This window comes from Oncorhynchus clarkii, chromosome 22 (genome assembly GCF_045791955.1).
Source record: "Oncorhynchus clarkii lewisi isolate Uvic-CL-2024 chromosome 22, UVic_Ocla_1.0, whole genome shotgun sequence".
Taxonomy (NCBI): Eukaryota; Metazoa; Chordata; class Actinopteri; order Salmoniformes; family Salmonidae; genus Oncorhynchus; species Oncorhynchus clarkii.
This window is the reverse complement of record NC_092168.1, coordinates 43236277-43249828: the sequence shown is the minus strand read 5'-3', so window position 1 is coordinate 43249828 and position 13552 is coordinate 43236277. Positions and strand designations below refer to the sequence as shown.

The 13552-nt window shown below is 43.1% G+C and overlaps 1 protein-coding gene across 1 annotated transcript in view; it reads right to left on the bottom strand.

Annotated features, from left to right (window-relative positions):
• The window catches only part of LOC139380936 (glypican-6-like), a 155228-nt gene that overhangs the window by 64885 nt on the left and 76791 nt on the right, over positions 1-13552 (bottom strand). The gene's annotated exons all lie outside the window — the stretch shown is intronic.

Sequence of the window (13552 nt, the reverse complement as noted above, 5' to 3'; positions counted from 1 at the left end):
AAAAATAATGGTGTTCCAAAAAATGTCCAGTTGCCAGGACAACAAATTAAAATGATATTTATCTAGACACCGTTGCCCAGGAGCAGGTATTCCCAAACTGGGGTACACGCAATGCCGTCGGTGGTACGCCAAATAAAAATGTGATTCACGGGCCTCCCGGGTGGCGCAGTGGTTAAGGGCGCTGTACTGCAGCACCAGCTGTGCCATCAGAGACTCTGGGTTTGCGCCCAGGCTCTGTCATAACTTAACCCTTTTTTCTCCCCAATTTCGTGGTATCCAATTGTTTTTTAGTAGCTACGATCTTGTCTCATCGCTACAACTCCCGTACGGGCTCGGGAGAGACGAAGGTTGAAAGTCATGCGTCCTCCAATACACAACCCAACCAAGCCGCACTGCTTCTTAAAATAGCGAGCATCCAACCCGGAAGCCAGCCGCACCAATGTGTCGGAGGAAACACCGTGCACCTGGCAACCTTGGTTAATGCGCACTGCGCCCGGCACGCCACAGGAGTCGCTGGTGCGCAATGAGACAAGGACATCCCTACCGGCCAAGCCCTCCCTAACCTGGACGACGCTAGGCCAATTGTGCGTCGCCCCACGGACCTCCCGGTCGCGGCTGGTTACGACAGAGCCTGGGTGCAAACTCAGAGTCTCTGATGGCACAGCTGGCGCTGCAGTACAGCGTCCTTAACCACTGCACCACCTGGGAGGCCCTTATTTACAATTTTTATATATAAGATGGTTAAATAAAGAGCAAAATTATTGATTATTATAATATTATTATTTGTGCTCTGGTCCTATAAGAGCTCATTGTCATTTCCCACGGGCCGGGTTGTGACAAAAACTCACTCTCATGTTTAAAAAAAGTATCGTACTGTGTGTGTGTGGCAGGCTTACAATGATGGCAAAAAACAACATTTGAGAGTGAGCTGACCCTGGTACTAGAGGGGGTACACAGCTGGAGGTTTGAAGGGGCACGGGACTATAAAAAGTTTGGGAATCATTGCCCTAGAGCACACAAATAATTATACCTATCTCAGCCTAAACATCAACACCACAGGTAACTTGTCAGGCTTTGAACGATCTAAGAAGGCAAGAAGGGCCTTCTATGCCATCAAAAGGAACATAAAACTCGACATCCCATTTAGGATCTGGCTACAAATACTTCAAATCAGTTACTGTATATAACCCATTGCCAATACATGCAGAGCTGAATTATAACTTAACTCACAAAATAGCTGTTCTATACTACAACCACCTAAAAGGAAGCAATGCCCACACATTCCACAGCAAAGCCCTCACCTACAAAGAGATTAACCTAGAAAAGAGTACCTTCAGCCAACTGGTTCTGGGACTCAGTTCACGAACACAAACAGACCCCACAGAGCCCCAGGACAGCAACACAATTAGAACCAGCCGAATTATGAGAAAGCAAAAGATACTGTAACTATTTGACACACATGAAAGAATCAACCAAACAACTAAGCAAATTAGAAATCTATTTGGCCCTAAACAGAGAATACACAGTGGCAGAATACCTGACCACCGTAACTGACCCAAATTATGAAAATACTTGACTATGTACAGACTAAGTAAGCATAGTCTTGCTATTGAGAGATAGCCTGTCTTCTCTTGAGAGCCAGGTCTGCTTATGTGTATACTGCCCACAAAATGAGGTGGAAACTGAGCTGCACTTCCTAACCTCCTGCCAAGGAGTGTATGACCACATTAGATTTACATATTTCCCACAGATCACACAGACCCACAAAGAATTTTAAAAAAAATCAAACATTGACAAACTCCCATATCTGTTTGGCAAAATCATACAATGGGCAATCACAGTAGCAAGATTTGTGGCCTGGTGCCATGAGAAAAGGGCAATCAGTCGAGCACAAACAATATTGTAAATACCACCAATATGTATTGGTTTATTTATCTATCCCCACTATTCGTACTACAACAATTTCCACATTGCTAAAACACTATAGCTGATTATATAACACTTGAAATGTCTATCTTTGTTTAACCTTTTTGAGGTTAAATTTGTTCCTTCTCACTTTTGTTAATTTCACTTGCTTTGGCAAAGTAAACATATCTTTCACATGCCAATGAAAGCCATTTCATTTGAAATTGAATTGAAAGAGAGCGAGTGTGAGAGCGAGACAGACAGACAGAGAGGGGGTATTGAAGAGAGAGAGAGACGGAGAGTAGAGAGAGGAGGGGGAAGAGAGAGAGAGCGACTCCTGAAGCAGGTCCGGGTACAGTGCATGCTGACCAGGTCACTAGGTGCACAGTGTTTCCTCCGACACATTGGTGCGGCTGGCTTCCGGGTTGGATGCGCGCTGTGTTAAGAAGCAGTGCGGCTTGGTTGGGTTGTGTTTCGGAGGATGCATGACTCTCGACCTTCGTCTCTCCCGAGCCCGTACGGGAGTTGTAGCGATGAGACAAGACAGTCTCATCGCTTTATTTAAAAAAAAATAATAATAAAAAAAGAGAGAGAGACAAAGAGGAGGGGGAGGAGAGAGAGCAGAGAGAGACAAAGAGGAGGGGGAGGAGAGAGAGAGCAGAGAGAGTAGATAGAGAGGGGGGATTAAAGAGATTGACGGAGAGTAGAGAGAGGAGGGGGAGGAGAGAGAGAGCAGAGAGAGTAGATAGAGAGTGGGGGATTAAAGAGATAGACGGAGAGTAGAGAGAGTAGGGGGGAGAGAGAGAGCGAGCAGAGCGAGTAGATAGAGGGGGGATTAAAGAGAGCGAGACGGAGAGTAGAGAGAGGAAGGGGGAGGAGAGAGAGAGCGAGCAGAGCGAGTAGATAGAGAGGGGGGATTAAAGAGAGCGAGACGGAGAGTAGAGAGAGGAAGGGGGAGGAGAGAGAGAGCGAGCAGAGCGAGTAGATAGAGAGGGGGGATTAAAGAGAGCGAGACGGAGAGTAGAGAGAGGAAGGGGGAGGAGAGAGAGAGCGAGCAGAGAGAGTAGATAGAGGGGGGATTAAAGAGAGAGCGACAGAGAGTAGAGAGAGGAGGGGGGAGGAGAGAGAGAGCGAGCAGAGAGAGTAGATAGAGGGGGGATTAAAGAGAGAGCAACAGAGAGTAGAGAGAGGAGGGGGGAGGAGAGAGAGAGCGAGCAGAGAGAGTAGATAGAGAGGGGGGATTAAAGAGAGAGACGGAGTTGAGAGAGGAGGGGGGAGGAGAGAAAGTTAAGAGAGGGAGAGATGTAAATAAGACCTCAAAGTGCTTCGTTTTGAGAAATTCTATTAAAACAATGACTCATCAACACATGCTACATAATATTGTGTTGCTGCAATGAGATGCAGTAATTCATTTCGTCTGCCAAACCCACATAACAAACCCACATAACAATTTGTTATGATGATACACTATCGTCAGGTATGACAGATTAATTACACAAGTGTTTTGCGTGTTGCATAAATATAAACACAACATGTAAAGTGTTGGTCCCATGTTTCATTTCATGAGCTAAAATAAAAGATCCCAGAAATGTTCCATATAGACAAAAGGCTTCATCCGCCACCATCACCTCATGTTTCAGCATGATAATGTGTCGCGCTAATTCTAACTTCTTATCCACACCCCTACCTTTTTTTAAACCCCCTAAGGTCGCGAACATCTAATTAGCATAATCAAAACATCTCCATAAAAATGTGTCAGTTTAAGCAAAGATATCTGTTGTTTTACATTGGATCCTGCGGTGAAAGGTGGCAAAGATAAACTCAGCAAACGTCCCCTTTTCAGGACCCAGTCTTTCAAAGATAATTAGTCAAAATCTAAATAACTTCACAGATCTTCTTTGTAAAATGTTTAAACACTGTTTCCCATGCTTGTTCAATGAACCATAAACAATGAATGAATATGCACCTGTGGAACGGTCGTTAAGACACTAACAGCTTACAGACGGTAGGAAATTAAGGTCACAGTTATGAAAACTTAGGACACTAAACAGGCCTTTCTACTGACTCTGACAAACACCAAAAGAAAGATGCCCAGGGTCCCTGCTCATCTGCGTGAACTTGCCTTAGGCATGCTGCAAGGAGGCAGGGAGACAGGACGGACAGCTGATCATCCTCGCAGTGGCAGAACACGTGTAACAACACCTGCACAGGATCAGTACATCCGAGCATCACACCTACGGGACAGGTACAGGAAGGCAACAACAACTTCCTGAGTTACACCATTAATGCACAATCCCTCAATCAGTGCTCAGACTGTCCACAATAGGCTGAGAGAGGCTGGACTGAGGGCTTGTAGGCCTGTTGTAAGGCAGGTCCTCACCAGACATCACCAGCAACAACGTCGCCCATGGGCACAAACCCACCTTCGCTGGACCAGACAGGACTGTCAAAAAGTGCTCTTCACTGACAAGTTGCTGTTTTGTCTCACCAGGGGTGATGGTCGGATTGCATTTATCATCGAAGGAATGAGCGTTACACCGAGGCCTATACTATGGAGCGGGATCGATTTAGAGATTGAGGGTCCGTCATGGTATGGGGCGGTGTGTCACAGCATCATCGGACTAAGCGTGTTGTCATTGCAGACAATCTCAACGCTGTGCGTTACAGGGAAGACATCCTCCTCCCTCATGTGGTACCCTTCCTGCAGGATCATCCTGACATTACCTTCCAGCATGACAATGACACCAGCCATACTGCTCGTTCTGTGTGTGATTTCCTGCCATACAGGAATGTCAGTGTTCTGCCATGGCCAGCGAAGAGCCCGGATCTCAATCCCATTGAGCACATCTGGGACCTGTTGGATCGGAGGGTGAGGGCTAGGGCCATTCCCCCCAGAAATGTCCGGGAACTTGCAGGTGCCTTGGTGGAAGAGTGGGTTAACATCTCACAGCAAGAACTGGCAAATCTGGTGCAGTCCATGAGGAGGAGATGCACTGCAGTACTTAATGCAGCTGGTGGCCACACCAGATACTGACTGTTACTTTTGATTTTGACCCCCCATTTGTTCAGAGACACATTATTCCATTCATGTTAGTCACATGTCTGTGGAACTTGTTCAGTTTATGTCTCAGTTGTTGAATCTTATGTTCATACAAATATTTACACGTTAAGTTTGCTGAAAATAAATGCAGTTGACAGCGAGAGGACGTTTCTTTTTTTGCTGAGTTTAGAGCGGTGTTGGTTAGACCATGGGACATCCTGAAAATCGGTCTTCTCACTAAACCGTCTATAGCGTCCGAACGGTTTGGCCTACAAAACTACCATGACCCATTTATGGATCTGTTGTTCCATGTAGTGAAGTGAATATGATATTCAATGCGTTTGCATGGGCTAATAGCAGTAAGGCCCAATTTATTTTTCATAACATTTTTTGCGATATATTGTTTTTGAAACTTCAAGGGGTCTTAACATTTTAAAATAAATAGCTAAATGATCATTTGGTATAACTTTCTTAAAACAATTCCATATAGCTTAGCAAAACATGTTGATGACGGTAGTATGATAAACCAAAGAAAATATACATTTTCATACATTTTTGACACACAAATATTAATGGAGCAAATCTCAAAATTGATAGGTTGATGCAAAAATCTGCCTGTGGTGCCTGGCCTTAATACAGGTCATCAAAACTCTGCTTTCACACACAATTGCATAGCCTATAGAAATGGTGCACAATGACTGGGCTTATAAGAACACGTATTTAATTCCATGCATCAAACAGCTATTTGAGGAGCTGGCTCACGCTGTGTGACAGTTGATATTCAGCTCAAACTCTGAATGCTCTCCAACCCTGTTCCTGAAGATCTACCCTCCTGAAGGTTTTCACTCCAAACTCAGATGTTACTAACCTGATTCCTCTTATTAACCAACTAATTACTAGCCTCACATCCAAAATGTACCAAATGGCTGTAGCTGTGTTTGAAACAAGATCTCATTTGCATTGATTTCAAAGAGATTAGAGGGACAGTAGAGCGCTGACCACCAGGCCATTAGCGACTTGAGGGCAGTTAGCAAGTTTGGTAGGCTACTGACAACCATCAGCTGTAGTGGAGCAGGTCGGGAGCTTCAAGTTCCTCGGTGTAAACATCCCTAAGGAATATACATGGTCCACACACACCAACACAGTTGTGAATGAGGCTGAAAAGACTTGGCATGGGCTTTAAGATCCTCACACATTTCTACAGCTGCACCATTGAGAGAATCTTGACCTGATGCATCACCACTTGGTACGGCAACTGCTCAGCATCCGACTGCAAGGTGCTACAGAAGGTAGTGCGTACGGCCCAGTACATCACCGGGACTGAGCTCCCTGCCATCCAGGACCTATATACCAGGCGGTGTCAGAGGAAGGCCCAAAAACCTGTCAAATACTCCAGCCACCCAAGTCACAGACTGTTCTCTCTGCTACCCACTGCAAGCGGTACCGATGCACCAAGTCTGGAACCAGCAGGACCCTGAACAGCTTCTACCCTCAAGCCATAAGACTACCAAATAGCTACCTGGACTATCTGCATTGACACTCTTTGCACTAACTCTTTTGCCTCATCACATACGCTGCTGCTATTACTTATTATCTTGCCTAGTCACTTTACCCTTAACTATATATACACATATCTACCTCAATTTCCTTGTACCCCTGCACATCGATTCAGTACTGGTACCCTGTGTACAATATATAGCCAAATTATTGTTACTCATTGTGTATTTATTCCGTTTGTTTCTATAGTTTTCTCTCTGCACTGATGGTAAGGACCCATAAGTAAGCATTTCACTATTAGTCTACACCTGTTGTTTTACGAAGCATATGACAAATAACATTTGATTTGATTAATTTGAAGAGTGCCATTTTGGAGAAGCCCAGTTACAGTGACTCAACGGTCACTTGTAATTACACTGCAGGCCTGACTGCTGGTGTGCTGGTAACGCGGTCAACGTAACAGCCCTAGTCAGGGCAGTTATCTGTCGTTAGCCACAACGCTACCTCCCTGAGGAGGAGGCAGCACGTAGCAACACGGAGAATGAATGAGTCTTATTTTTATGAGGAGACCACAGAATCTGGTCCACTGTGACTGAGCTGCTGCGAGCCAAGCTCAGCTCTCCCAGTCATCACCGTTGCAGTTTGGAGATAGGCCACCGACCAACAGGATGAAATCTGGTTATCATCACCACACAGCAAATCTTGTCCTATTTTGAGGCGAGAGACCAAAAATAATGATGAGGGTGCTGCTAGCGACAGTAGTTTCATTTAACATGAACAAACTAGAAAGAAAGACGAAGTATCTTTCTGAAATTGGATGATAAACATTTTTTAGATGTCATTTAGCCAAATTTATTCGAACACTCTATTACAGTATGTTGTAATACAGCCACACAAAAAGCCCGTCCTATAGACATTCTCCTATCTTCAGCTATCGAAACGGTTGCCCTCGAAAATAGAGGCCATCTGCTATAAAACCTCCAGCAGACAAGGACAAATACGGAAAGTGAAAAGGCCCATCTACAGGTCTGAAGAAATCCCTGGGATGAAAAATGGCTCTTGTGTAATTTGGATTCTGTAAAGCATAGCTCATCTGCAGTTCACTCAGCCAACGAATGGTGCAGTATGGCACTGAAAAAAAATGGGCATATTGTTCCTTGTTCACAATTTGTCCTGATAAAAAAAAGTCCTTGAGCACACATACTTGCACACTCTCTCTCTCACACACACACACACACTCACTCTCTCTCACACACACACTCACTCTCTCTCTCTCACACACACACTCACTCTCTCTCACACACTCACTCTCTCTCACACACACTCACTCTCTCTCACACACACTCACTCTCACACACACTCACTCTCTCTCTCACACACTCACTCTCTCTCTCACACACTCACTCACTCTTACACACAGACCAGAGATTAACAGATGAGACAATCCACTGCTCTTTTGAAACATTTATAGCTATGATACACATAAAAAAGACAAATGGATGAGTTTAATCTTTTTCTCTCAAGCCTTAAATGCTTTGTGCACATGGTAATTTCCTTTCTCAAACAGAAATGTATTTCCTAAAAAGCTCTCTATTCATTCACATAGTTAGTTTCCAAACGGCCACATCACACCAGAGAGTAGCATATTCCTGATACCTTTCTCTGGAGACTTGTTCTTTCTATTCTACCAGAAAGATCAAATAACAGACAGTTCATTTTCTTTCTGATTCATAGATCTAATGAGGCAAGCTTATTTGACTTGCAAAGCATACAATTAGTCAAACAAAATGAAACATGCAAGAAAGTATTTATTGCTGGTTTACATGTACAGTATATGTCTAGAGAAGACTGAAATGCTCACATCTGATAGTGAGAACCCAAATACTGACACCACTGGCACTTGCATCATGTTCAGCTGGAGAAGCAGCCGATGTCTGACACAGCTTGCCTTTAATCTCAGGATAACACTGGGGAAATAGCCTCGTTTTAAACACTGCCTTGAATATTTAATTTACAGATAAAACGATCTGCATAGATGACGTCCTTTCCCAGCTGAACGACGAGGGGAAAACAAAAGGAATTCCGACCAGAGTTAAGCGTGCATAAACGTTTTTATGCACTTTTCTCTCTTACCGTATTCTGACCTTGAATTTAAGCATGAGAATAGCGTGATATTCACCCAATATTAGTTTGGGGTATAGATTTAAGAAATAAAGGTGTGTGGGAGATGTGTTTACGTAGGGCTGTCCCCGACTAAAAAAAATCTTGGTCGACCAAGAGTCATCTGGTCTTTTGACCAATCGATTGGTCAAAATGTTAAAATGTGTATTTTGTCATATATAGACACACCCTATGTGTTTGAATAAAATCATATGTATGTAGGCTACTGAGTGATGCTTAAAGCATGGCAATTAAAAACTAAGACACAAATTACTAAAGAGGAAACCAGAGATCAATATAGCCTAACCAGAAGAAAAAAACCTGTTCCCGACCTTCCTCCTCTTCGCAGATTCTGCCGTTATGCTCCTGATGTTGCTGGTAGGTGATAGGCTACACCAGCGGTCGGCAACCTTTTCCATTTGGGGTGCCAAGTTATCATACCATTTCTACTAATCTGCATGCCAGTTATGATTTTCATATGCACATTTTCGTGGAACAGTTTCAATATTATTTATAATATAGTCTTCATACAGTATCTCAAAATCATGAGGTCAATCAAAATTATATCTAAATGAAAACACAAACCTAAAAAGTAACTTCTATTGCCATTGCCAATATGTAAAAATAGCCTACATAAAGCCAACAAATTAAAATATTGCAGCCCACAGGTAGAAAATATCCTAATAAAAATAAACCTATAAATCATATGCATGGCCTGTCTTCAAGGAACTTCAAACATTGTATCAACTATTAACTTGGTTGTGCTAGCAAACTTGCAACATTGTATCAAATATTACCTTGGTTGTGCTAGAAAACTTGCAACATTGTATCAACTATTAACTTGGCTGTGCTAGCAAACTTGCAACATTTTATCACTTGGTTGTGCTAGCAAACTTGCAACATTGTATCAAATATTAACTTGGTTGTGCTAGAAAACTTGCAACATTGTATCAAATATTCTGGAGCCTCAGAGTTTCTCTGCCAGTGAGCTCTGGAAAGACACAGCCGTAGGCTATTTCCACAAAGGATAAGAAGTAATCAAGTAGGCCTATTTTATGACATTCCCACGGGATCAGAGCATGACATTTTTTCCCCCTTTCATGCAGAGTGGTTATCGAAAGGAGCGAGCTGGAAAGATTTTTCGAATAGGCTACGTTGAGGAACTATTGTCATTCTCAATGGACGTAAAAACAGACTTTGTTTACTTTCTTTTTGAGGTGAACAAAAAAATTACTTTGAGAATCTCCACAGTGATGGTGAGTTAAGACACTCAGCAATAGTATCAGATCCCCCAAATGGGAACATTTATAGTCCTACATTTGCGCGCAAGCCAGGTAGCCTAGTCCTACTTCTATGCATAATGAGTTGCGTGTCCTTACTCAAGATTGACAGAAGCGCTCCAAACAAAAGATTATGAATATATTCACAACTCGTAAATGGAATAAAATAAAACTTTTTTTGCGCTCTGCAAACAAGGTGTCCACTCCTACAATTACAACGGTAAGACTATAATAATAATCAAATCAATCACATGCGCCGAATACAACAGATGTAGACCTTAACGTGATATGCTTACTCACAAGCCCTTAACCAACGATGCAGTTAAGAAAATATTTACTAAACAAACTAAAGTAAAAAATAAAAAGAAGCCTTTTGGACCTAGACTTGGCGCTCCGGTACCGATCCAGTTACCATATGACTTGGGTGACTGGTGACATTGAAAATGTATATTGATAATATATTGAATGCATTAACAGAAATTACCATAACCAAACAAACATTGTAGATTAGCAACTATGGGAATTAAAAGTAAATGTACTACTGATGATACTGGTGTGCCATCCCTATGGCCTCCACAATGGATTAGTCCACTGAGATAGGCCTCCACAATGCATTAGTCCACTGAGACAGGCCTCCACAATGGATTAGTCCATTGAGACAGGTCTCCACAATGGATTAGTCCACTGAGACAGGCCTCCACAATGGGTTAGTCAACTGAGACAGGCCTCCACAATGGATTAGTCCACTGAGACAGGCCTCTACAATGGATTAGTCCACTGAGACAGGCCTCTACAATGGATTAGTCCACTGAGATAGGCCTCCACAACGGATTAGTCCACTGAGATAGGCCTCCCCATAGGTTAGTCCACTGAGATAGGCCTCCCCATAGGTTAGTCCACTGAGACAGGCCTCCACAATGGATTAGTCCATTGAGACAGGCCTCCACAATGGATTAGTCCATTGAGACAGGCCTCCACAATGGTTTAGTCAACTGAGACAGGCCTCCACAATGGGTTAGTTCACTGAGACAGGCCTCCACAATGGATTAGTCCACTGAGACAGGCCTCTACAATGGATTAGTCCACTGAGACAGGCCTCTACAATGGATTAGTCCACTGAGACAGGCCTCTACAATGGATTAGTCCACTGAGATAGGCCTCCACAACGGATTAGTCCACTGAGATAGGCCTCCCCATAGGTTAGTCCACTGAGATAGGCCTCCCCATAGGTTAGTCCACTGAGACAGGCCTCCACAATGGATTAGTCCATTGAGACAGGCCTCCACAATGGATTAGTCCATTGAGACAGGCCTCCACAATGGTTTAGTCAACTGAGACAGGCCTCCACAATGGGTTAGTTCACTGAGACAGGCCTCCACAATGGATTAGTCCACTGAGACAGGCCTCTACAATGGATTAGTCCACTGAGACAGGCCTCTACAATGGATTAGTCCACTGAGACAGGCCTCTACAATGGATTAGTCCACTGAGACAGGCCTCCACAATGGATTAGTCCACTGAGACAGGCCTCCACAATGGATTAGTCCACTGAGACAGGCCTCCACAATGGGTTAGTCCACTGAAACAGGCCTCCACAATGGGTTAGTCAACTGAGACAGGCCTCTACAATGGGTTAGTCCACTGAGACAGGCCTCCACAATGGGTTAGTCCACTGAGACAGGCCTCCACAATGGGTTAGTTCACTGAGACAGGCCTCCACAATGGGTTAGTCCACTGAGACAGGTGTGAATCAGACAGGTGCCTCGTGAGCATCTACTTTGTTCCAATAGAAATAACACCATTCTCCATGCACTGTAATTTACAAACTCATAAGAGCTAGGTATATTAATAAGCCGTTTGAATAAGGGGATTGTAAATATGTTGTTTTAGACCTATTTTACCTTGTGATCTCTGGAGACAAATGTGTAGCGCCAAACCTAGAGTTGATTTATGATTTCAATAATGTTTTAGTTATATGCCCAGACTTTTCACTGTGTGTTAAAATGTGTATCTTGTTAAGCGTTAGCCACCATCTTTAGCCACCGACAGTTATACCCACATACTGTACAGTACATTTATAACTGTCACTTTAGTGTTAGTTTCCTTACATTATTACATTACATAGTTAGTTTACCTTTCTTTCCTCCGTCACGTTCGTGCGGATATTCTTGATGATCTCCTGCGATAGTGGATCATATTAGGCGAATGTATTACAAGTTGTGCAATAATTTGGGGCATGTAGCATATTTGAATCGTTATGGAACGCAGGCCACACGTAGCCGTTTAAATCTGCAGCCTGGCACAAGGTTCACGATGACTGGATCATTGTCATCACAGTTCCAAGATTAGTGAGGATTATTCGTGTAGATTAATAGGGCTACTGTTCAACCCCCATTGTACACTTTTCTCACCTTCCAATATTTCATGGATTGAACAATTAAATATGGCAACTTTCAGGATGAATCAAACCAACATTTTTTTTATTTACCATTATATTGTGTACGTCAAGGCACCCCAACTTGTTTTTTTTTACTTTCCTAACTCTAAATAACATACAAGATCAGAGTATTTTTTAAATCTACCAATTGGATCTGTAAAGAAGATGAATATGTCTGTATTTAGGCCAACATGGCCCTCTGTCATTGATATTCTGAACCGTTCTCTCCATGTATTCTAGTGCGTCTGTTGCGAAAATTCAAATTAAAAAGGTACACCACATTTTAATGGGATGGCTTTAGATACATTTATTGACAATACTATTAAACGAAAACTCCACGAGATAATCTGTTGACCAGGCGGTGGGAGGGTTTTCAGCAGTTGAATTACATTTATTCACCGTGCGTAAGGTACCCATGCCTGCAAAGCCCATTAAGCACCTGCATAATATATGTACGTACGAAAGGCGTACAGGTCTGAATCGGGCCCCTTGTGAATAGGAGTAATGCCTTAAATCTCAAGAGGATATGGATTGGAGAGACAATTCGTGAACAGCAGTCCTTGATTGTTGAAGTCCATTATAAGTATAGGGGAGAGTTAGGGGAGGGGGATGTCCTTGTTCCATCACGCTCAAGCGACTCCTGTGGCGGGTCGGGCGCATCCACGCTGACACGGCAGCCAGTTGGTGCATGGTGTTTCCTCCGACACATTGGTGCTGGTTTCCGGGTTAAGCGAGCAGTGTGTCAAGAAGCAGTGCGGCTTGGCATGGTCGTGTTTCGGAGGACGCATGGCTCTCGACCTTCACCTCTCCCGAGACTGTGTGGGAGTTGCAGCGATGGGACAATACTGTAACTACCAATTGGATATCACAAAAATTGGGGAGGAAAATGGGTAAAAGTTTTTAAAAAGTATAATATTGAAACTACACTATTGAAATAGTGCCATTGTAAATTAGGAACAAAGTCATTGGCATTTCACCAACTTTTCTAGCATTTACGCACAATTTATGTGAGGTTAGTTTTATCTGATAACGGATTAATAGAATAAAATTATTATGTAGAAACTGATTATACCTTTTGAGTTGTGCTATTATTTTTATGTAGTTCTTAAATATAGGCCTACGTACAGTTGAAGTCAGAAGTTTGCATAGCCAAATACATTTGAACTCAGTTTTTCACAATTCCTGACACCTAATCCTAGTAAAAATTCCCTGTCTTAGGTCAGTTAGGATCAC